Source organism: Ambystoma mexicanum, chromosome 4p (genome assembly GCF_040938575.1).
Source record: "Ambystoma mexicanum isolate Mex_15411 chromosome 4p, UKY_AmexF1_1, whole genome shotgun sequence".
Taxonomy (NCBI): Eukaryota; Metazoa; Chordata; class Amphibia; order Caudata; family Ambystomatidae; genus Ambystoma; species Ambystoma mexicanum.
This window is the reverse complement of record NC_090927.1, coordinates 620,365,565-620,391,269: the sequence shown is the minus strand read 5'-3', so window position 1 is coordinate 620,391,269 and position 25,705 is coordinate 620,365,565. Positions and strand designations below refer to the sequence as shown.

The 25,705-nt window shown below is 44.4% G+C and overlaps 1 protein-coding gene across 1 annotated transcript in view; it reads right to left on the bottom strand.

The window, feature by feature from the left end:
- Positions 1–25,705, bottom strand: part of LOC138453393 (isoaspartyl peptidase/L-asparaginase-like) — a 1,349,814-nt gene that overhangs the window by 1,311,419 nt on the left and 12,690 nt on the right. The window lies entirely within an intron of this gene.

The window sequence follows — 25,705 nt, the reverse complement described above, 5'->3', positions numbered from 1 at the left end:
TGAGAGATACACAAGTTGGCCCTACCACCCTACACACATTTCAGTGGAATTTAGGAATGGCTACTACTAATCCGACCATCACAGCAGACACTGCTCAGCCAAATGGGCCAAATCAAGAACAAGAACACTGCAAAGTCACAACCAGGGCAGAAACATGATTATTACAATGGGTTAACTAACCATGCTTACCAATGGAATGAGGTGCAGCAGCAGTACAAGCACAGTGTTTTAGAAGTCTTGGTCATTGTCTTTTGGTACCCATGTCCTTGGGTACCATGTCCTTGTCTTGTCGCACCTAGAAACACTTGTGTACAGGCATGTCATGAATGCCATATCATATCACCCTGGGTTGTAATGGTTGCCATTAAAAAAACATTAGGGCCATGGGAATCAAAGGCACCCCCAAAAGGTTTCACATTTTGCATCAAGCGAAACATCAGGGATGCAGGAAACAAACAGAACCAACCAGGGACAATTTCGAGCATGCAAAATTGACCACAAGGCCGTAATAAGCAAAATATCCACTCAAATGCCTTGCTGGTAGAGCAAAATCAACAGAAAGGAGGGAAAAGCCAAAATGTCCACAATTTGTGCAGAAGCATAATATGATGTGAATTCCATCTGTTTCGCTCTGCTGGCGGACATTTCTCCCACTTCTACTTAGCAGTAGATTCGTGCACTGCTTATGGTTAAGCTTTGTGTTTTTTTTCAGTTTTCAGTCACCCCCATGTGACATAATCTGTATTCATATGTTGCTGTGTGTGGTATATTTAAAAGTATATTTAGTCATATGTTTATAGTTATGTATAGTAATAGTAGTAAAAATGCATATTAGTAGTTAAGTAGGGGGATTAGAATTGGGAGGATGATGATGTGGGAGAATGTATATAGTGTTGGGTAGGTAAGGTGTAAAGAAGGAAAATGGGTGTTGCTGATACCCTGGTGTGATGCAGGAAAAATAAGTGGCAGTCTGCCAGAGGCTGCCTAGGGTGTGGGACTTTGCAGTGGGTGGTGCCAGGTGGAGGTTAAGGGCCTGTTCCATCAGGTACACCCTATGAGACTTCCTTTGACCCCGCTAAGGGAGGGTGGGCTGATGGGGCAAATCCGTCAGAAATAACTCATTCCAGAGCAACTGAGTAGATAGAGGGTTACTGTTAGGAGGAAATGTTTATGGAATGTGTTTTAAGAAAGTGTTTCATGTTTTTGTAAGTAAACATTGTTTCCATTGGGATCCCTAAAAAGAATATCAACCTTTGTGTCTGTGTCTCAAGAAGAAATAAAGTAAGGACTCAGTGTGTATCCCATCACCTGTTTAACATCAAGTTTATTTGCAGGTGCAACACCGCTCCCTGTCTATCTAGTTTGGGGGTGGTGGGGTGGTTGGGTCTATGCAGTGTATCCCTAGCCTGGGGCAGGGAAAGCACAATCACAGGCACAGACTCTGGACAGCAAACAGGGGCTACACTAGGAAGGGGGGGCTGCTATGGTGGGGTCATTGTTCTTCCTTACCATTACAATTCCCCACCAACCTTGTAATCCAACATGAAATCGGCATTAGTATTTTAGAGAGGAAAGCAGCAGAGGTGTTCAATCCACACCCTGTTTCTACAATTGCCACAGTGGGGTGTACCGACATAATCCCAGACACAATGTCGTTGGGCAGACATTTGTATGGCACGCAACCTCAGCAATATGTTCTGGGAACTGTTCCTATTTCTGGCATGGTGTCAGAGCGTTATCTTTCTTCCACGGTTCCCAGAGCCTATCTAGTAAATCCACTTCCTTCTTTACTACCAACCTCCATAAATCAAGCTTTGAACTGGCAGTTGCAATCAGAATTGTCAAAAACCAATAGGGTACTTCCGCAGTATCAGATTGGTCAAAGGGTTGCAGCGACTTGTCTGGCCCTAGTGTGCAGACTCAAACCAGATGTTTTGTGGTGGTAACCAGCTTCACTTAGCTACTCTGAATGCTCGCTCTGCTGTCAAACATTCCTCTGACATCTGTCTCCTTCTCGAAGACTTTGACATGGACCTCCTCGCTCTTACAGAGACGTGGTTCAATGCCAGCTTTGTCACTGATTTTGACACTCTCCACCCTGAGGGTTACTACATCCTCTCCAAACCCAGACCCAACAGGCCTGGAGGTGTAGTGGCTCTGAGCTTCCCTGAGTGGGTAACTGCTTCCATCATTCCTACTCGATCCTACTTTTCTTCTGAATGCCTCACCTGTAGGCTTGGTGTCTCGCCTTCTCTCTCTCACCATTGCCTCTATCTACAGACCTCCTGGCCCTATCTCCCTCTTCCTCTATGAATGGGCTCACCTTGCCTCATCCCTTTCAAACTCTTATTCCAAATTCCTCCTCCTGGGTGACTTCAACATCCACCTCGACTCTCTTGAATCATCCACCTTTCAGTTCTGGGTCCTCTGTGACTCTCTCTCTCTCTCTCTATTTTTCTTTCCAGCTCAACTCACTCTGCTGGCCACACGCTTGATGCCCTCATCTGTAATGACATCACTATCTCTAATCCGGTCACCACCCCCTCTCTTGGGCGTACCACTCTATCTTTTCCTCCCACCTGGAGCCTTTTGGCCCTCTATCCAAGCCACCCTCTGCACTGCCAGCCTTCTTCACTGTCATTCGACCGATGCAATGAGTGTCAGTTGCTACAGGCCCACATCCAAGCCCGCATCTCTGGAACAACTAACAACACAGCTGAACTTTTCAAAATCTGCAAGTAACTGGCCAATACACTTGCAGTCTTTACCTCTCTCTTTCCTTCCCAGGCTCAGGGCACTGCCTTGGCCTCCCACTTCACATTCAAAACTCAGAACATCCTGTCCTCACTCTTTTCCACTGCCATCTCCTCTTCCATGCCTGCTCCCATGCCTCCCTTGGCCCCCTCCTCCAGCCTCCCTCACTCTCATCCCTCCTTCCCATAACACCAGATGAGGTCTCTAAAGTGGTCTGCTCTATGAAGGCCTCCTCCAAAAAGGTGCTCTCCTGTTCCTCCAGAACCATAAAGGCCAATATCTCCTTTCTATCCCCAGCTCTTGAATGGCTGCTGTAACCACTCCTTCACCACTGTCTGTTTCCCTCTATCCCTCAAGCACTGCCTCCGAGGCGTTCTTTTTTTCTCACCTTTCCCCAGAAGCTCAATGCCTCCAGAGCTCTGGTCCTCTCCAGGCTGGACTACTGCAACAGCCTCTTTTTCAATCTCCCTCTTTGCTCCCTTCTCCCCCTCCAGCTAATCCAGAATAGGGCTGCAAGACTTATGCTTGGCCTCAGGCCCAGGGACCATATCTCTCCAGCCCTAAACTCTCTCAACTGGCTCTCGGTGGGTGCAAGGATCAACTATAAGTCCCTCTGCCTCATCCACAAGGCTTTCTGGGGTTTGGGCCAATGCTATCTCTAACTTTCCCTCCCTAAATACTCCCCTGCTAGATCCCTACACTCCTCTAATTCCAACTCCCTGACATTCAAATGCTTCTCCAAGCAGAGCACGGGGGAAGGTCTCTCTACTTGCCTGGTGCATCCCTTTAGAACAGCCTCCCTGCCCCTCTCAGACTTGAGCCAGACCTCTTTAAGTTCTGGAAACTGCTCAAAACTCTGTTCTTCTCTATATAAGGAAGGCATGGTATCAATACTAGACATAGACAAAATGGATACCATTTTCGAAAACCTTTATTTGGTATTTTGGTTGGGTTGGTAGAATTCCTAACTGGCACTAACTCTAGAATGGGAGTAATCTTGGCTATTAAATAAATAACAAACAAAGTCCTACACTAAAAAAAAACCAAAAAAAAACATGCCCTCATTCTCAAAATGACAAATGTATTAAGGGAATACAAAAGGAAAATAGTGTATCAAAAGGAGTGTCAGAAAGGCTTAAATAACAACTCCCTTGCCCACGTTCAGCACCACAGGGTCTAGAGAGTTTCAAAAGAAGTCTAGGTGGATGGCACAGTCCTTTAATTCTTGCACCATTTGGCTTAGTGGTACAAATTAACAGTTCAGGTTTGGGCGTCAAGCTTCTGCTAGTTCATCACTTCCTTAGGCCTTGTCCGCCTGGGTATAAATATACAGTTCCACTGCTGCCCTTTACTTTCCCACAATCCAACACAGGCTTTCCTCCACTGGGTTCGAGCCTGCCTCTCTTGTCATATTCACTTTCTTCATTTATCACATAGTTCTGTACATGCTTTCCTCTGCCAGGCTCAAGCTTGTCTTTCACCGTTTTCTTTATCACACAGTTCTACACAGGCTTCCCTCTGCCAGGCTCAACCCTGTCTTTCATCTTTCACTTTATCCGACAGTTCTGCACAGGCTTCCGTCTGCTAGGTTCAAGCCTGTCTTTCTCTTGTGGGGTTCCCTTCCCATCTTTTTGTCTCAGGTATCTTTCCACTGTCGAAGACTTTCGAAACTGCAAGGAGTTTACATAACCCTCGGCATGGCCACTTCGACCTCTTTTCATTAACTCTATAATCCACAATCTTCCTCCTCTTACAACACTCATGGCTCTTGGTACTTGTAGTTTCTTATTCTCTTTGATTCGCCTTCTTGGCCTTTTCCAAAACTCATATGTAACACCAATACTTCTTGGAATTTGTAGTTCACCGAGGAGGGTCACAGGCCACTTTCAAGTACCTTGAAGGTGGCCTTTCTTCATGTATCACACAGTTCTGCATAGGCTTCCCTCTGCCAGACTCAAGCCTGTCTTTCTTTTTGTGGTGTTCCCTTCCCCACGTTTTGTCGCAGGTGTCTTTTCACTGTCAAAGACTTTCTAAACTGCAATGATTATACATAAACCTCTGCATGACCAGTTTGACCTCTCTTTTATTATTCTACAATCCACAATCCTCCTCCTCTTACAACACCAATGCCTCTTGGTACTTGTAGTTTCTTATTCTCTTTGATTCGCCTTTTTGGCCTTTTCCAAAGCTCATATGTAACACCAATACTTCTTGGTATTTGGAGTTTCTTGGTTTCTTATTTTTTTTAGTTTGCCTTCTTAGCCTCTTTCAAAATTCATATGCTTTGACCTCTTGACATATTCAGAGTTCACACACCTTTATTTAGGGATTGCGGTTACTTTCTTGCCTTAGGTTCCTGTTCAACTGAAAACATTTCACAGTGACTTTCGTAGGTGCCATTTCGCCTTGCAGGACCACACTGTTACTTTGTATCCATTCCTTTTCCAACTCAGCAATTGCCCTGTTCATTACGTGTTTTATTGGCATGCGCAGAACCTTCAACTTTTGAGTTACAGTGGCGTTTGGTTTTAACACAAACCGGACTTGTGTTGCCTTTAATAACTCACCGGTTTTGTTAATCAGTCTTGTTTCATCAACGCTTTTCATGCAGCAGTCAAAGCCGTTTCAAATGTCTCCTCAGCTCCTCCCTATCTCCGTCGTTCACCCGTGAGGGTCACAGGCCACTTTCAAGTACCTTGAAGGTTTCCTTGTTCTGCTCGGGTTAAATCTACGAACGCTTACGGCTTACATAAAGTGTCGGATTCTCAGCTGGCTCTCTCTCGATCTCTGTAACTGCAGATCAACCCCTTGGCCTTCCGACTTTCATCACCTGGTTCGCATCAGCCCGTAAGAGGTGTTCTTTCCCGTACCAAGCTTCGCTCTCAGTTTTCCTGTGCATGCCACCTTTTATTCGCCTGAATGGGCGTGCTAACAAGTGGCAGGTGTATGTAGTTAGGATTACGTGCCCAACTGTGCCAGGCCATATTACAGGGACAGAGCAATTTTAAGTCAGTAGGAGCAATCTATCGGACCTCATTCCTTATCTTCCTCGGCTCAGTAGTGTTGTCAATGGAACATGGGGAGGAATTATGGGAGCTGTAGTTTTTCATAAAATAAGCAGGGATAGGGTTAGGTGGGTTGTGGAAAAAGGGGAATACTATGTCTCACCATCGGGTGCTTCTTCCCCACTCCCTGAGGACCCTTACCCAGGTGATCCTCCCTCGCTTGTCTACCTCAAGGGTCGGGATCCAAAAGCCAAGGCCCTTCCCTGACCATCTGAGTATGGGACCCCAGGGGACTAGGTTGTGAAAGGAAACCTATGTTGCTCTGATCTTTACCTTTGTGGTGTTCTACTGTGGAACAGCATGGATGAAGATCCAGAAACCATCGCATTTTCCATGTAATGGATTCCCTTTACTGATTTACCCAGATTAGGAGAAAATGATCAGTTTCAATAGGACACTCCACCAAATATCCCATAAATGACTCTGATAGGTCTTCCATACCCTTTGTATGCCATGTCTAGCCTGAAGTTTTTTTTGTTTTTGGTCCCTAAGGACCCCACTCCCGTATTCCCCAGGGCTGAAGATCCCTTGGGGCCAGAGGTGGAAAACCCCTGAGGTTTTCAAGATACTTTTCTTCTTAGATTGTGGATACCTACTGAAAGGACATTAGTCATATTACGGGCATTGGGTGCATATTTTGAACAATCCCATCTTAGTGCTGGTGGAGAGAAAAAGTCTGATTGCCAATTTTTTGTGGGGTAAATTGAGGAAGCTTTGGTGTAACATTTTGTATTAACATAGAGAAGTTGGGAAAATCTCTACCAATGATCCTCTTCTGGAAGGCCTTGCATAATGGCAGAGGGTATGATGACTTGTTTGACTTTGATGTTGATAGATACTGGTATGGCAGGATATATTTCATTATCCCCATGTACGCAGGTTTCTCCCACTAATTTTTGATTTTCATGGTCTGCTCTGACTACTGGTTGCTTGCTACCTGAATCCATCAAAGAATTTACTATGCTTCCATTAATGGAAGCCTTTTCGTGGGTAAATTCAATACGTGAATGACAACAACATATGATCATAGATTCAATATCGTCTTCTGGTCCCACCCATTCTTCTCCCATCAAACACCCTATTTACATGTGTTCTTCTTTCTGACTCTTGGCACAGCTTCTAGCTATGTGTCCAACCTCTTTACATGAATAACAAGTGGGCAATTGGACTTTAGATAACTTGGACTCATCTTTCCTTCCCTCTTCTTTGATTTTGAATTCTGATTTTCTAAACTCAGATTTTTTTCTATCCTTTCCTATCCACTCTCAAATCCTGGGAAGATTCCCCCCTCGTTCTGATATGAACAGTGTTGGATGGGAGGAACCTTAATGATCTTTTCTCTCATCTGATTTCTGTAGAGAGTGAAAATGTTTATTTGCATCTGAGTAGTTTTGTGCTGTTTTAATGATCAAAGTAAGATAGGCTTATTTCATTGTAAGTCTGCTTTCTCTGTGGAGGGAGTTAGAGAGTTCATGAATTGTTCAATGGTCAACATCTCTATCAGTTCAGGTAAAGTGTTTTAGCAGTCCATAGAGAAACAGTGTTTATGATTTGTTCCCCCAACTCTAAAGGAGTTTCTCCAGGGTTCAGTCTGATTTTCCTTAATGTGTGTCTTTACAAATGTCTAGTTTGTCCTACTCTTTGCAGGAGCCCTTCCTTAATATATGCAAAACTAGTGTCCCTTAGAGATTAAGTAATTGATACGATGTGTGTAATTCACCTGTGAGTAATGGTCCTAGGTAATAGATTTTTAAATTATCGTCCCATCCAAACTGCACTGCCAATCTTTCGAAGTTGAGAAAAAAATTCTCTAACTCCTCACCTTCTAGGTATGGTTGTAGAATACCTTGAGGCAACATGGGTTAAGCATGAATGCCAATCAACTGTTCAAACCTGACTGGAGACAGGTTCCTGCTTGCATCTGATTGGACGCTAATCGGACTAATGCATCTTCAACTAAGGCCATATTTATATGGGGTATTCAGGTTCTGTCTGATTCTTATCCTGACTCTGAGGGGAAAAAGTCAGATTCAACGACTTCTTCTTGAGTATTGATTTAAACCAATTCTGTTTCTTCAGTATGTGAACCAGATTGAAGTATAGCTGATTGAAGGTTTAGATCTGTTACTGGTAAGGCAGATTTGGAAGGGGAACTACCTGTGAGGAAAGATTTCCCTTTAAGGATGGATTCTGGGCACTATGTCTAATACAAGTATGAGGAGATCTTAGCGTCATCACTATACAGTCCCATTGTTGAAAATGATAATGGGAGATAGGTAAAGTATCAAGTAACAGTTGGTGCAGAAAAAACGGATCTTGAACTCTAATGGGGATGTGAGCTTGTAAGAAAACGGCCTTCTTTATGGTATGTATTCAGTCTAAGGCTTCAATATCGACAATTCATTTTTCTCTGACTGGTGGTAAAACAATCTTTAACATGTGGCCTTCAACTTCTATCAATTGAATCGTATCCAACTCCTGGCACCATATGTAAGGAATGCATGGTATTTATAGTAGGCACAGACACAATGGACAAAAAGTTTCAAAAACCTTTATTTAGTATTTAGGTTGGGTTGGTAGAATTCCTAACTGGCCCTAACCCACATTCACTTTCTTCATTTATCACACAGTTCTGCACAGGCTTCCCTCTGCCAGACCCAAGCCTGTCTTTCTCTTTGTGGTGTTCCCTTCCCCACGTTTTGTCGCAGGTGTCTTTTCAGTGTCAAAGACTTTCTAAACTGCAATGATTTTACATAAACCTCTGCATGACCACTTTGACCTCTCTTTTATTATTCTACAATCCACAACCCTCCGCTTACAACACCAATGCCTCTTGGTTCTTGTAGTTTCTTATTCTCTTTGATTCCCCTTCTTGGCCTTTTCCAAAACTCATATGTAACACCAATACTTCTTGGTATTTGTCGTTTCTTAATTTCTTATTTTCGTTAGTTTGCCTTCTTGGCCTCTTTCAATGTTCATATGCTTTGCCCTCTTGGCATATTCATTCAACTTTCCTTCGGGATCGCGGTTACTTTTTTGCCTTAGGTTCCAGATCAACTCAGAACATTTCACAGAGACTTGACTTTCGAATGTGTGATTTTGCCTCAAAGGACCACTCTGTTACTTTGTTTCCATTCCTTTTACAATTCAGCAATTGTCCTTTTCATTATGCATTTTATCGGCACACATGCAATCTTCAACTTTTGAGTTCCAGTTACTTTTGGCTTGAACACAAAACAGACTTGTGTTGCCTTCGATAACTCACTGGTTGTGTTAATCAGTCTTCTTTCATCAACACTCTTCATTCAGCAGTCAAGGCCATTACCAAAGCCTCGTCTGTTCTCCCCAACTCTGTCGCTCAGCCGGGAGGGTTGCAGTCCGCTTTCAAGTACCTTGAAGGTATCTTTGTTCCGCTCAATTGGATTCAGTCTTCAAACGCTTACGACTTCCTGAAAGTGTGGGATTCTCGCCTTGCTCTCTCTCGATCTTCGTAACTGCAGATCAGCCCCTTGGCCCTCCGATTTCCATCGCCTTGTTGGTTTCAGCTCCATAAGACCTCTTCCTTCTCGTACTCAGCCTCGCTCTCAGTGTGCCTGTGCACACCACCTTTTATTAGCCTGAAAGGGCGTGCTAACATGTGGCAAGTGTATATAGTCAGGATTAAATGCCTGACTCTGCCTGGCCTTATTACAGGGACAGTGTCATTGTAAGCCAGTAGGAGTAACCTGTCTGACCTCATTCTTCATCTTCCTCAGCTCTGTAGTGTTGTCAATGTAAAATGGAGAAGAATTCTAGGAGCTGTATTTTCCCATAAAATAAGCAGGGATAGGGGTTAAGTGAGTTGTGGAAAAAGGGGGATACCATGTCTCACCATTGTCTGGTTCTCCCCTACTCCCTGAGGACCCCCTACCCAGGTGATCCTCCCTCGCTTGACCAACCCCAAAAGCGATGTTCCTCCCCTGGCCATCTGAGAACGGGATCCCCAGGGACTAGGTTGGGAAACACTCTCTGGTTTTTCACATCTACCTCTTTCCCTCTTTCCTTCCCTTCTAATTACCCCACTGCTGCTCTGACCGGTGACCTGATCAACATGATTCTCACAGGATCCCAGGCCTTTCCTTCCAGTCAATACCAGCAGACCTCCCGCACTGCCTTGCGGGCCCGTGCTAGGTGGCTCCACATACCACCCTTGAGAGTCACCTGTACTAGCATTTAGCCTGAGGTTCACCTCCTTTGATCTCCTAAGCACTTCCCTCCTGGGCCCTCCTCCAGCACTTGTCCACCACTCTGCTCCTCCTTCCATCCCATTTTCCTGCACTTCTCCCCCAATGCACTTGCACGCCGGAATGCCAAAAGGCCTAGTAGGATCACAACTGTATATTACTTTTTTTGCCATTGTTATAATTCCCCATGTTACCCTTCCATTTAGCCTTCTGGCGCTTTAAAACACAATTCGGTTGTATAGGCACCTTACAAATGCTCATTACAATAAAAATAAATAAAATAAAAGGTTTGGTTCTGCTTTCTTGCACTATCGCAGACAGGTAAATGTTCATAGATTCCATTTCTGGGTCATCGAATTGCCAGTTTGCTTCCAGCCAACAGCACTGAAGCGGAAATCTGCGATTGGACTCTACCTCACAGGAATCATCAGAGCTGCTGTTGTCATTTGATTTACATCAGGTGGATTATGTTGATCTCTAATAGGGCTTTAATTTGCTTGCTCAGCCCCTTTATCTGAAAAAGGGTTTGCAGATTTATGTAATCCAATCCCACTGGTATCTCTTTATAGTATGTGCATGTGATTTAATGAATGTTATCTTGGAATGGAATGAAAGGATCTGACAGGGCTAATCACCACTCCTTACACTCACAATACAAATGAATTGGCTGTTTCCCCAAAGCCACAGATCATTATTATTACCACCAAGTACAGTAACCTCAAATCATCCAGATTTACAGCCATTGATTAAAAGGTTTTGATGCACATACAAACCAAGAATTGAAAAATGACCTCATGATAAACTAGTAATGGCTTATCCAAATAGACAGAATTACACAACACAACACAGGGGGGAAGTCGCAATGGTTCAGTTGAATTTGAGCAATATTCTGATCTATTTCGTTTTTTGGATACAGTGCAGGCACATCATGTGTACATTTCTCATGTAAAGTTTGGAAAATGTCTGCTTTACTTCTTTTAATCATGCCCATATTCTAGTGAATTAATGCTCACTCCATATAGTTTGAGTATGAGGAGAAAATGTCTAAAACGCTAAGCATATATGTATTTCTTAAACAATATATATAGATATTTGCCTAAAATATATTTTGCCACTTAGATAGTTTGCTACTGTGATATTTTGCCACTTTCATATGTTGCCACTTTCATATTTTGCCTTTTTGATAGTTTGCCAGTTGCACTTTTAGAGTTTGGCATTTTTAGTTTGTGCCACTTTGATGGTTTACCAATGTGAAATGTTGCCACTGTGATATTCTCTTGGTTTTATAGTTTGCCATTCTCATATTTGGCCACTCCGATATTTGGGCACTTTTATAATTTGCCATTTTGTGATTCTGGCCCTTTGGATAATTTACCACTGTGATATTTGCCCATTTTGATAATTTGCCATTTTAAGATGTTGCCTCTGTTATAATTTTCCACTTTGCCAGTTTGCCACTTTGATATTATGGAAACTATACAAATTTCATAACATGCCACCATAATATGACATTGAAATAATTGGTGACAGTGATATTCTCACATTTTGATAACCTGATACATGTTGCTATACTTTTCCATTTGATATCTTGCTACTTCAGCTTTTTTGCCATTTGGAAAATTGGTCACTGGGGACTTTTACACTTTTTGATAACTGCCCACATTGATATCTTGATATCTTGTCATTTTGATAACCTGCCACAGGGATACTTAGAGCCATATTTAATCACACGTGACTGCGATATTTCCCAATGTTGATAACTGTAATTTGAGACTCTGACATCTGCATAAAGTGCCAGTGAACTATTTCACCAAATTGATAAAATGCCACTGACTTACTTACCACTTTGAAACTGTGATACTTTGTCATTTTGATAGTTGGTTGCAGGGAGACTTTTACTTATTTTGATAACCTCTCACTGTAATATTTGCCATTCTGATATGTGGTAATGAAAGCAAAACCAAATGAAACCCTGCCATTGACAGCCTGCCACTGGGATATCCAGTCATTTGAATAATTGACCACTAGGAAGGACACTCTGCCACTGGGATACTTTGCCACTTGGAAAACCTGTCATTGGGATAATCTGCCATTGGTATAATCTACCACTGGGATAAATCGGTGTTGGAATAAACTTACAATGTAATACTCTGCCATATGATAACTTTGCCATAGTGACACTGTGTCACGCTATCAATCTGCCATTGTTGTACCACTTTCCCTTTTACTGAGCTCTCAAAGGGGTTCTATACCACTTTGATAAACGTGACACTGATATTTGAACACTTTGATTCTTTAAAACTGGGATAATATGCCGCTGTGATAACTTGCCACTTTAATAATTTGCAACTGGGATACTTTTCTGCTATTCAGACACTTGTAAGTGATTTCAACACGGCACACACCCAAGTCAAAGCTCAGCATGCAGTGTAGAACTGAAATCCTTATTTATTTTTGCCTAAAAGTTCATTATTCTGAACGATATACCAGTCATATCATACCCTTCTCTTGGAACTGCCCCCCCCCACCTGGTCACACTGAACCAGGAATCAGGCTGGTTTGCAAAGTTAAATATTTATTTATGTATTTAAGATTTAATCACAATATGTTTTAATAGGTACACAACCATCACCAATGGGGTGACAGAACACTAAACAATATCTTGAATACACAAGGAGTAAGTAATGAGCAAAACAAATGCAGCACAGAAAAAAAAGGTATTCAGGAATGGCACAAATCAAACAGAATATCATTCCCACTTTCCCCCAGCAAACACAAGAGAAAAACGAAGTTGACTTTTCAGCTTTCAGACTGGCTTTCAGGATTGACTTTAGAATGGACTGTGCAAAAACACCAAATATGTTCAAAATTGCTGAAATTGTTATAAATTCTTATGGGAGCCGCTTTGGATAGTTGCACACAAGCAAGAGCAATGAGTTGGTCAAGAGAAAATAATTGAAATCTTAAGGTCCAGGTCGGGAGCAGTCAAAAGCTATTTTACACGTGTAAACTTTTCAGATTTCTAAAATCGCTGCAAACTTTTCACTGCATGATATTCGCGGTAATCAGAGAATCACAAAAACTGAGGGAGTTCTGGAGTTTTTGGTAAAGGTTGTTGGTGTAAAATAGGCGCAAGAATGAAAAACAGAAATGCACTTTTAAAATGACAAATGAGTTTGCGTACATTAGGGGATGACTATAAAGAAGCAAATACCACACAGGGATTACAGTCACTGGATCAGGGTGACCACTTGATAAGGAAACCTGACTTTTTCAGATGAGAAAATGGGCAGTGCAAAGATAGTTCTAACAATACAGGTTCTGAAGGAAGGATAGGATGGGTTTGGGATAAGACAAGGCAAAGATACTCCTAACAATACTGGTTCGGATGAAAGATAGGATGAGTTGGAAATAGGGACAAGACTATGCAAAGGACATATGAAATGGGACACAGTTCTTCCTATTAATACTCACTGGATATGTTTTTAAATGGAACTGTCAGCTCTGGTCAGGACTGGTCTGGTCTAAGAAAGATAGCACTTCAGGCACGGGACTGGATCATCTAGGCTGGTCACCGGATTGGCACAGGATCTGCTCTCCTAGTCTGTGAATATTTGGATCAGCTGGATGGCGAGTTCCTCAGGCAAGCCAGAGAATTTCTTGATACTGGTTCAAAATGGCCTTCTCACACCACACAGTACTTCACTGAGTGGGGAGAATAATTTTGAGAATTGGGGCCTTGCTGGAAATAAATAGTCTCTATTGCTGGCAAGAGATTTGCATCTGGATCTGGAAGAATATTTAAAGCTGGATGTAGAAAGCTGGATCAAAGTGCTTCGCCAGAATCAGGAAGGTGGCTGGATCAGTGAGTCCCTATCTGCTCTCTGCTGTCTCTATTGATGCCTTAAGAATGACATCACAAAGGGGTGTGTGGGCCAGCTTAGCTAAGCTTGCCCCTTTGAAAGAGGATTGGGTCAGAGTCTACTCTCTGCCTTGATAGGAGGAGAGAAACAGAGTGTCATCTTTATGGTTTAATTTTATGATGCTGAGAATCCACCCCTAGCCACTAGAATACAAAGTCTAATTTTTGCAAAATACATATTTACACATGTGCAACCTCTATAAAAATCACATATACAGATCACATATTTTACTCCTCCTTTGCCTCTCTGACAGACTCTTTGAAGCCATGAACTGTAGCAGTAAGCACTATACAAATGCAAAATAACATAACATGTGTATGTGAATGTCTGTGTTGGCAGATGTGAGGTTGTGAACAGTGCATGGCAGTGTCCAAGTTATGGATTTCTATGATGACAGTGGCAGAATTATGGTTTGAGAACTTTGTATTTCTTTAACCCTAAGGTTGTTGTCTCAATTTGAATGTGTTTATGTATGTATGCATTAATGCTATTCACTATCATATAAAGAGCGTTGAAGGGCATGGCCTACATGACTGATTCTTCAACAGCAATATCCCCAGGCATCGTCTTGTCCACCACGCCAACAGTACTCCTCTGGATAGATGCCTGTGAAGATAGTGATGATCTCCCTCATCATCATCAACATAATCATCATTGCTTAGACTGCGACAGAGTGCCATCTATGAGGGCAGAATAGCTTTTTTGGTTGCTATTGCAAAATGATGTTTGTACTTCTATCTCTGAAAGTGGGAGCTGGTAATCAGACCTCACTAACATAATGCTCCCCGCTAAAAAATATAATGCAAATATAATGTGTAACTCTCTGGAGACCATCTACTGACACCTACCACAGCTGCCCTTTAGTTGACAACAAGACAGTTAGAAAGTGATATATGCATTCCTTGAGAAAGCATGCTGGAACACAAAGTTCCAAAAGCCAGGAACAGCCCTTTTCAATTGTGGGATCCCTTGTTCCAAATTATACATCACTAGAGTGAAAGCCTGTTTACACGGGCTAAAGTGCTGGCCTAATATATTTCCTAAGGCAACAGCTCCCTCTAGCAGTGACAACAGGTGAAGTGGACAATCTCTACTGCGCATGATTGCATCAGACAAACATATGTATGATTGTGTACCACCAGGTTCTGGTGGGCATTGAATAATAAAGTATAAGCCTTGTGTGGTTATGACATGTTAGTCTCTGGGAACCCACAATTATACTAGCTGAAACCTTTAGGTGTCATTTTATTGTTAGCTTGGTTTCTGGCGACCTTCATGTCGGAGCTTCGTGTGCATTCCCTGTCTGGGACTGAGTTACATCCAAAACAGACCATTTACGGTTAGTGCCATCAAATATTTGTCACTTTCCAGGGAAAAAGGAACTGCCCCCAGGGGCACAGAGCGGTCTAATGCTTCAAAGGACAGGCTCTGCAGGGAAAAGGAAATGATGTAAGGGTAGTATTGATATTGTATTTGTATTATGCCTGTACACAAGTGTTTCAGAGCGTGACGAGGCAAGGGAGGGGAACAAGGGAGACAGAACAACGATCTTACTAGGCCCAGTGATATTGAGAACGCACAAGTGCATGGGAGAGGGAAAAGGGAAATTGCAAGGGAGGGGGGAGAAAGTGGACAGTGCTGAGCTAGGAATAAAAATAAAATAAATAATACATAAATAAATAATAAAAAGCAACACACAATGGTACTGCAGCCAGCAAGTGGCAAGTGCTAGGTTTACGGCAACAGACCGGGAGTGACTGATAAGTGCAGAAAAAGGGGGGGGCTGTAGGGTTACAGATACAGACCCCAGTGAAAGGGATTGCCAGGAGGCAGTGCAGATGGGTGGCAGGGAGAGCAGGAACCTGGGCCTGAAAGTCTGACGGTAACCAGGTGCACAATGCCGAAACAGAACAGATCAGCAGGGGAGAGAAGGAGCAAAGGCAGAAGGAAACAGGAAGGCCTTGAGGTGCTTCTGGAACTTGAGATGGTTCTACTCAAGTTTCAGAGTGGCAGGGAGGCTGTTCCAGAGGGAGGCCCCAGCCGAAGACAGATATCCACCCCCAGCTGGTTTCTTTGAAAAACGGCCGACCCTGTGGGAGTTAGAGGTGGAGGAGCAAAGAGGAGCGAAGAGCTCGGGAGGGAAGGTATTTACGGAGGGACAGATGATGGTATTTTGGACCCAGCCCCAGAAAGCCTTGTGGACAATGGAAAGGGTCTTGAATTTAATCCTTGCAGCCACTGAGAGCCAGTGGAGAGATGTCAGGGCTAGAGAGATACGATCCCAGGGCTTGAGGCCAAGGACAATTCTTGTAGTCCTGTTTTGGATAAGTTGCAAAGGATGGAGAGTAGAAGCAGATAGATTTAGAAACAGTTGGTTGCAATTGTCCAACCTAGAGAGAACCAGGGCTCGAGTGACAGTGAGCTTCTGGGGGAAGGAGAGGAAAGGCAGAATACCTCTAAGGAGGTGCAGTAGGATGTTTGATTTTTTAGAACATCAGAGATGTGGGCAGAGAAGGAAAGTGTGGAGTTGAAGAAGACCCCAAGGTTCTTAGCAGAGAGTGAGAGGAAAGAAGGTTGAAGGTGTGCCAATGAGAAGGATCTCTTTCTTGCTGACATTGAGGCAGAGATCATTGGCGGCACAGCAATCCTGAATTGTTGCTAGGCAGTCAGAGATGAGAGTATGGGAAGGCAGAGGGAAGCCTGAAAATGAGTTGTGTGTCATCAGTATAGCACTAAAATCGGAAAAAAAAATGTACTGGGGGAGAGTTGCCAGGTATTGGTTGAAAAGCCAGGGTGAGAGGTTAGACCCCTGGGGAATACCAAGTTGGACCTGTGAGGGTCGATCAGAGAGGAAAGAGGTCAGCCAAGCCAGAGACTGATCGGTGATACCAAGCTTGTCACGGAGATGGTTGAGCGGGGTGGTATGGTTGACCGTGTCGAAGGAAGAAGAGAGATCGAGTAAGATGAGGACAGAGGGGATGTAAGAGTCAAGGTTGGAGAGCAGATCTTCATGGGAATTAACAGAGACTCTTTGATGTAGGTAGACAGGAGATTAGAGTGGAGTTAGAGTACCTGGCAGAGAAGCACTAGTACAGAGAATGATCCCACCATCTTGTGTTCTCTCAAGGTTCCCAAATGTCCTATCCATTGCTGCCTCTACATGTACTGCAGACACAACAATCTGGGAATGACATTACCAGTCAGAAGAAGACTTTAAAGAAAAGTCAGGACTCATTTTAGACCTTGACACTTGACCACCTCGTGCACCTCTGAATTTTTATCAATGCCAAAGTTCCTTTGTCTCTACATACGAGAGATGCTGAGTCTTATAGTGTCTTGAATGCGATAGGTGAACAGATATGGGTAAAATATCTTACGGAAAGTATGTATGATGGGCCAATTAAAGAACCAGTAGAATATAGAGCTGAGCCTTAGCCGTTGAAATTCAACAGAAATTAGATAATTGGTATAATGAGCAAACTCGAGCTCCTGATCCCAATGGCCTTGTGTCATTTGTTGTCAAACATGATCCGATAAGCCTGTCCTTTATTCTGGTGACCTTATTTAAAAAGGTGTGCCATGAAAAATGTATTCCGCTATCATGGTATACCTCAATACTAATTCCTGTGTTTGAGGCCGGTACTCCTAACATACCTGAAAACTACCAGACTCTTTCCCTGCTTGAAACCACCAGTAAAATGTTTGCGGCTATCATCCTGAACCACTTTCAAAGCTGGACTGATGCAAATCTGATACTCCACCCAGTCAGTCTGGGTTTCGATCAGGATCCAGCACCATGGACAATATTAGACCCCTTGATGCCATCTTTACTAGGGCTAAACAGCGATCTATTCTAAACCAATTTATTAAATATTAACAGAAGAAATCAGTGTAACAAAGAGATACAATAGACAATTATCCATACAATAATAATGAAAAATATATTGAGAAAAAAAAAATAATAATAATAAAATTCATTTGAAAAAAAAATATATATATATTTACAAAAATAATAACAATAATAATAATAAATAAATAAATAAATAAAAGGGGGCAGAAAAGGTGTGATGCAAAAGTCAAAAAGCAATAGCAATTCATAACATTGACCTGAAAACAACCTTCTAGAAAACTTTGGCATAGCAACAAACCAAGAAGCAAAAGACATGAACATTAATGCATGTCTACTTATCTGAATACAGGTAAACTCGACACAGGAAGCTCCAACGACTGACTAACCCTTATCCAAAAAGGCCTTCCATATTTTATCAAAAATACGTCCTTCCCAATTCACAGAATATATCACATTTTCAATATTGCTTGTGCGATACATCTCCTCCAGCCACACGTTCAACGTCTAATCCATCAATATATGTAACATTTGTTAATTTTAGCTCCACTTTTGATAAGGTGTATTGAAACGAACTGTGGGAGATCTTACTTTCTTATCAATGTCCCTCCTGCTTACTGGAAATCCTAATAAAGCTCCATCAGAATAATACAGTGTGTATGTGTTTAGATAACGATGGCCGACTATCCAGACCTATACAAATTAACAAGGGTGTCAAGCAGGGATGTCTATTGGCAGCTCTCCTCTTTAATTTGTATGCCGCTGAATTAATCAGACGATTGGAGAGGTATGCCCAGAGTCCAGCTAGATTTATAACTACCAAGGTCACGGCTTTATTGTATGCCGATGACCTTGTGATAGTTGATCATATAATAACAGGTATGAAAACCATACTGGAAGAACTAGGCCTATTTTCCAGCAAGCATGGCATGACTGTTCACCTAAAAAAAATGAAGTCAATGCTCATTACAACTAGGAAGGTTAATAGATCAGCCATGGAAGTAAGCTGGGGCATGAGAGAGTACACAGATTCCTATAGGTATCTTGGAGTCGATATGGATTGCAGACCTGGCTATTCACCTTTAATTGCCAATAGGAAAAAATGTGCAAAACAAATCACGCTGCTTGAATGAAAATATGTTTCCCAATATGCTGGATATATATTAAAAGGAATAATGTTGTTGTATACCTAGTGGTGTGTTCCTGTATTGGCCTGCAGTCTTGAAGACCTTACATTGGAAAATGTGTCTTGGCTAGACAAGGTAGAGGGCTATTATTGGGAAAAATGTTATTGATTTTAGTAAAGAGCCATCCAACACATATGATGCACTGTGAATGACTTCTTATGCTACACTTAACTGGTCTTTGGAGCGTTCATGCTGCGGAAGATATAAGACCATCAAGAGGGCTTTCAAAAATAAGTCACAAAAAAAAGACTGTGAGGCTAACTTTATTCACATGAGTGGACTTCGAAACTATAGGCATGTGTAGGGCATTACCTTTAAGTATCTTTGCCCCAAGATATATCTATTTAGATGCCCTTGTCCTGAAGTCCATAGATTTCGACTCTTGATGAGTCTTAGGGGCCGATTCATGGAACAAACGTGCGCCGAAAATCCCAGCACAAGCAGACGCAAGGAGGCGCAAGCGGGAGAAAGCAAGCGCACGTGCAAGCGTGCGATTCAAGGACGGCGCTGCGCTACTTTCCCACTGGTTGTGCGCCAAATCCATGCATGGCGCACGCTAGCGCACACGTCTCCAAACAGCGCGCGCTAAGCACACAGCGAAAGCGCACATAGTGCAGTGCACACAACAAAAGTGGGCGGAACAGTGGGCGGAACACGCGGAATGGGGAATAACGCGTGAAAAAGAAGGCATAACTGGGGAAGTACTGCAGGGAACTACACAGAACGCCCACACGCACGGCATGGATTCGAATACGGGAAACCCACGCACAGCAAAAGACGCGCACAGGCGTGAACGCGTCCGCCACACAAAGGCAGGCAGAAGCGTCCCCGCGCACAGCATAAAAGTGCGTGCAAACAACAAACACGTACATACAGCTACAATGAATGCCCCATTTGTCGCAGCACTGATCGTGGGACACCGCAGGAGGAGGAGAATAGCCAGGGCACGCATTTTTTCACCACGGACAAGCCTTCTTGGAATGCCTGATGACCAGGTCTATGGCAGGTATAGGTTTCCACCCCATATCATCCTAGACCTGGTCAGGGAGTGGGAAGATGACCTAACATCCCCCACCCTCTGCTCCCAAGCATTGAGCCCCTTGGAGAAAGTGCTCAATGTCCTGCATTTTTTGGCCACTGGGTCTTTTCAGCGGACTACTGCCATAGTGGGGGGGTCTCACAGGCCACGCAGACACGCTGCCTACACCAGGTATTTGCAATCATGACAGCGTGCCCCTCAGTCCGCAGGCACATATACATGCCCAGAACACCCGCAGAAAGGCAGGCCGTTGTCCAGGACTTTTGCAGGGTGGCACACTTACCCAAAGGGCTCGGTGCCATGGATTGCACCCATGTGGCCCTACGTCCACCTAGGGCCAGTGAGCACATCTACCGAAACCGCAAGCACTGGCATTCCATCAATGTACAGGTGGTATGCGATGCAAAGGGAATCATCACCTCTGTCTATGCAAACTACCCTGGCTCCACCCATGACAGTTTCATATACAGAATGTCCGCCCTGAGCCGGGCCCTGGAAGCTGGACAGCATGGCGACACATGGCTCCTAGGTGAGTACAAATGCCCGTGCACATGCATGCATGTCACACACACACACACACACAAATGCACAAACCCCAATAATCACAACCATTATCACCTCGCCATGTGACAGTGCCTACCCTCTGAGCAACCACATGATGACGCCAATCCAGAACCCCACCACACCACCCCAGGTAAGATACAATGCGGCCCATATTGCAACCAGGGCCATAGTGGAGAGCACATTCGGAGTGCTCAAGTCACGCTTCCGCTCCCTTGACCGCTCTGGTGGGCAGCTACTCTATGCACCCCCAGTAGTGTGCAGGATCATTGTGGCAGTATGTGTCCTGCACAATGTTGCAACAAGGCATGGCGTACCGGTGGACATGGTGGTGCCCCCACATCCCCAACCACAGGCACAGTTGCTGCCCATGGGAGGGGATAGGGAACGTGGCAAGGCCAGATTTTTCACCTAAACTCCCAACCCTGCGGAGTGCACACAGGCCTGGCACATACCAGGTGACAATCGATGATGACAAAGAGACAGTCAACTGTCACAACCTTACCACCCTGAAATTGTTGCCATGGAATTGCCACATTGTGTGCATCCCTAGCTACTTAAACACAAGCAATCCTGTGTGACCAAAAGGCACACATGCAAGGTGTGAATCACACAGACCTGCAAAACAGGCCATGACTATCACTGTTATGTCACTCAAACCCTCCCAAACCACAACATGACATGGCAAGCAATAGCCATACACCAACACAGTACCAAAAAGGTACACATTGCCATGTGAAAAATGTAAATGGCATCAGACAATGATGCCTGACATGGAATCAGATGAAATGACTGACCAACAACCTCCCACCAAAAATAAGTCATACCCAAATGCATTCCAAAAGTTGTATTAAACATAACAATGAATGCCTGTCCACATGCACAATGTGCATTGCAAAATCAACACTGTAGCTACTGTGTGCCGTGTCCACCTCCTGCAACACACTGCTCAGCGCACAGCACAGTGAACAGCCATTGTGTGTGATGCACACCCTGAGCATCACTTCTAAGCGACAAACTACATATAAAAACCAAAATAGGCATGTACAGGATCCACAAATGGTCATAGAACATGTGCCGCAGGGACACAGTGGGCACCAGAAGGCAAACAGAGTGTACACGTGGACATAGAAGGGTGGTTGTACATTTAGTGGATCATAGTGCGAGTGTGTGGGTCAGTAGGGACATGCACTCAACATATGAATGTGAAATCAAGTGACCATCAGTGTCCTCTACACATCACAGGTGAACATTCACCATGTGTATACCCCAGCATGTAAAATCACAACTATCCCCTCACACCTGAAAGGTAAACACAACACATGAACAGGCATTGATCAGCAAAATACATCATGTAAATAGGAAAGCACAATTACAATTTCAGGGTGCCCATCACACTGCAGGGCAAGGCAACTATCAACAACAAAACACCCCCCTCCCTCACAAATCACCACGACCCACTGAACAACTGCATCTGGGTTATTCATCCGACATCCTTGAATTCCACCTGGCCACAGGATCACCCTTCCCCTTTGTCACCATCTCCCACCTTGTGTGTAAAAAGTTGCCAGCACCCTCAGAGTCCACCTAGATTTGCAAAAGCACAAAATCCAACAGAACTCAAAGCAGGACAACACAGAAGCCAGGAAAATAGCCTGCATGCAGTAAAACAAACCAGAACAGCCTCAAGTAGATGACTTGAAGTAGCAGTACGCCACAAAGGCCAAGTACTACCACAATAATGTTAACAACCAAGGTAGCACAGTAAAACAATGTCACAACAGGATCTGAACCATGTGTGGCACATAATATAGAATGATGCACCACGAACGGATGTCTACTGTCACAGCTCCCGTGTACAGGCGCAGGAGTGGCACAAAACAACCACCCCCACCGTGGTCTGGGTGCCTGCAAGGTATAACTCACACAGGCCTCTGAGACCCTGGTGGGGAAGGAGGGTCAGGGATATGCAGCCGGGACAGGCATTGGCATACTGGATAACTGGAATGAGGGGCAGGAGAGGGGAGTAGGATTGACACGGGAAAGTAGGGAATGCACCAAAATGTAGTACACACATTAACACATACACAATTAGATCAAACTTGTTCACATGCACATAGCACCAAATTACTCAAATGTAAGTCAAAGAGAAACTTACCTCTGGGGTGAGTGCTGGCCTCCTGCCTGCGCACTCTCAGGTCCGGTAACAGGATCAATTCAATGCTGCAAAGAGAGCCACAGTTAATAATCTGTGCGTGCCCAAAACACACAAACACACCACCAAATATGCCCCAAAGTAACAAAATGCACTACAAACAGACAAACTTGTGTGGATGCTTCATACCCATACGGAACATTACGCCTGATATGGTTCATACACAGTCAATGCAGTAAGTCAGGCACCGGTGGGTGCGTGGCAAATGGAACACCAATGTGTCACAATTCACACAACATGCAATGTTCCGTGTAAGCAGACAGACGCATATAGCAAGGTCTGACTTCAGAACAAGTCCTGTACCACCATGACCAAAATAAAGTAGCCAGTGCATGTATCAATTTCTACTTGGAAATGAAATGCACTGCACCCGAGTCTGTCCCTTGCTGTCTGTCCCTGTGAGCTGCTTCATTCCATGTCTCGGAATGCTACATGGCTAATACAAGTGCCTCAATGGACCATGGTGGACCGGAGGGTATGTGCCACTGCCCCTGCAGGTGCCCCAGACAACTTTCACATCAACTAGCCATCAGTCCACTAACACATCTGAGCTGTATTGTGCACTTCTACACCAATATTTGTCCAAGTTCACCGTCAGTGCTGCTACTAAGCATGCATGTTCAACTTGCCAGGTGGAAGGTTTGCTGTGTTGTGACCCCCCTGTGCTGCTCACCTTGCCTGGAGTCCCTTGAAACACGTCATCGATTTTCAGATGTATGATCGCAATCCCTGTGCCTCTGCTTGCGCACACATGCGCATGTCGGCAGCACCAAACGTGTCCTGATTCCAGACGTCTAATGGCCCATGTCTGCTGGCAAAGGTGGTCTTGAGGCTCATCCCCCTGCAGAAAGTGCATTAAACACATGATTAATGCTTAATTTTCATCTGTGTGTGTCTCTTCAGGCATTACATGACTTGACCATGTCAGAGACGTACATCAGAAATCACACAATCAGTCCGTCTTTCACAGCAACAGTCTGGAACACACTATCTACGGCATGATTTGCAACAAGCACATGTTCATTAAAGATAGGAAACATACTACACAATGCATAGCAATGAATGTGCACATGAATTATTAAACACCCCATCTAGCAAAAGAAGAACAGTGGACAATTACACCCCAATCATCCCCACTAGGGGCGTTAACACAAGTTCCACAGCAGCAGACATGCCACAGATATGACAGTCCATTGCCCTTGTGTAATAGGCTGTTACACCGAACCATCCTTGCAAACCCATGGATAAGGGAAGCAGGAGTGGCATATGTGAGTCAAGGACCCCAAGCAGCAAACACATACACAAGACAAGCTTGAAGGGCCCAGCTGGAACAGACAGTGGATGCTTTCAAAAGCCACAAAGCACCACACCGTCACATGAAAGCACAATAGACAAGCAATTTTAAACTATATTAACTAATTACACTAACTATGAAAAACCTACATTACCTATTTAAACTAACTATCAAACAGAAACTTAACTAACTAAACTAAAAGAAAAATCAAAAATGGCCACATACGACCCGGGGGGGGAGGCACCCAGGAGGGAGGAGGTACAGGGTGCTGCTCAACACCCACATGCGATGATGCTGAGGAAAAAAAAACCTCTATGGGCTCAACGCCTGCACAGCCAGACCTATGTGGGAGATAGATTGTCGTCCGATTCTTGCTCTTCCTGGAAAGGAGGACGTGGCACAGGAGCATGACCACGCCTAGCCGCAGCTTGCCCCTCGTCGGCAGCTAGTCTGCCGGACGGGTGAGCCTGGTTCTGTGTGGCGATGACACGTAGGTCTGCATGCAGAACCTCCCGTGATACACGTGCTTCCTCTTGCAAGGCCTGGCAAGCATGTAGCTCAGCCGAGATGGTACGCTCAAGCTGTGCAAACCTCTCCTCTGCCCGCTCCCTCTGGGACATCAGAAGGACACCCAGAGTGGATCTGAGGGAAGCATACTCCTCCCTCAGGGCCTCCATGTGTGCCTCTGCGTGAGCAGCAATTGCTTCACGCAGAGGATCGGGCCACACGCTCCATGCTGTCAGCGATGTTCTCCATTGCTGCCCCCTGGCGTTCGCAATTGGCAGTCATGTCTTGCTCCCACTCAGTATACAGCGGTTGCACGCGGCGACCGCGTTGCTGGGCTTGACCCCTGCGGGACCCAAGGACCGGGTGTCCTCGTTGTGTTGGCACCGCCCGCGGCTGCACGACTACATGCCCCCGTCAACGTGATGTCCCAGGCACATCAGTGACTGGTGTGGAGGGTGACCCTGCATCCCGATCCACCACGGGCGGAGGTTCCAAGACTGTCTCGCCCCTCAGTGCAGGTGTCACGGACAGAGGAGTGTCCAGATCAGAATCACTCATCCCTGACATATGGACCTGATGCTCATCCAACTCGACATGGTCGTCAGAGTGTTCATCAGGGCTGGACTCATAGGCAGCCAGAGACAAGATGGACTGTAGCACTTGGGGGTTTTCGTGGCCTACCACCCCACAACCCCCACTTGTGCTGGATTGATGTAGTGATAACAACCCTGTGCCTGGCATGACAACACCATCCTCCGGCTCCATTGCGTCATCACCTGAAAAATAGAGAGGAATAAGGTCACTACACATGTTAGAAGCACACTACACACACACACACCGACACCAAACACATCAGGCAGACATGTGGCACACAAAATAGAACCTGGCATGCATGCTGGGTAAACTTGAAATTGCTTCTGTAATTAGACCTGTGGAAAGGTGGCAGTTTGCACTGAAGTGGGTCTATGCAGTGCAGCAAATATGTATGTTACTCACTATCTACATGTACAAGGACTTCATGGTGTGTGTCAGAAAATGTGAAGGCAGTGCATGGTCAACTTCAGGCATCAGGTGCAATGTGCATTCAATG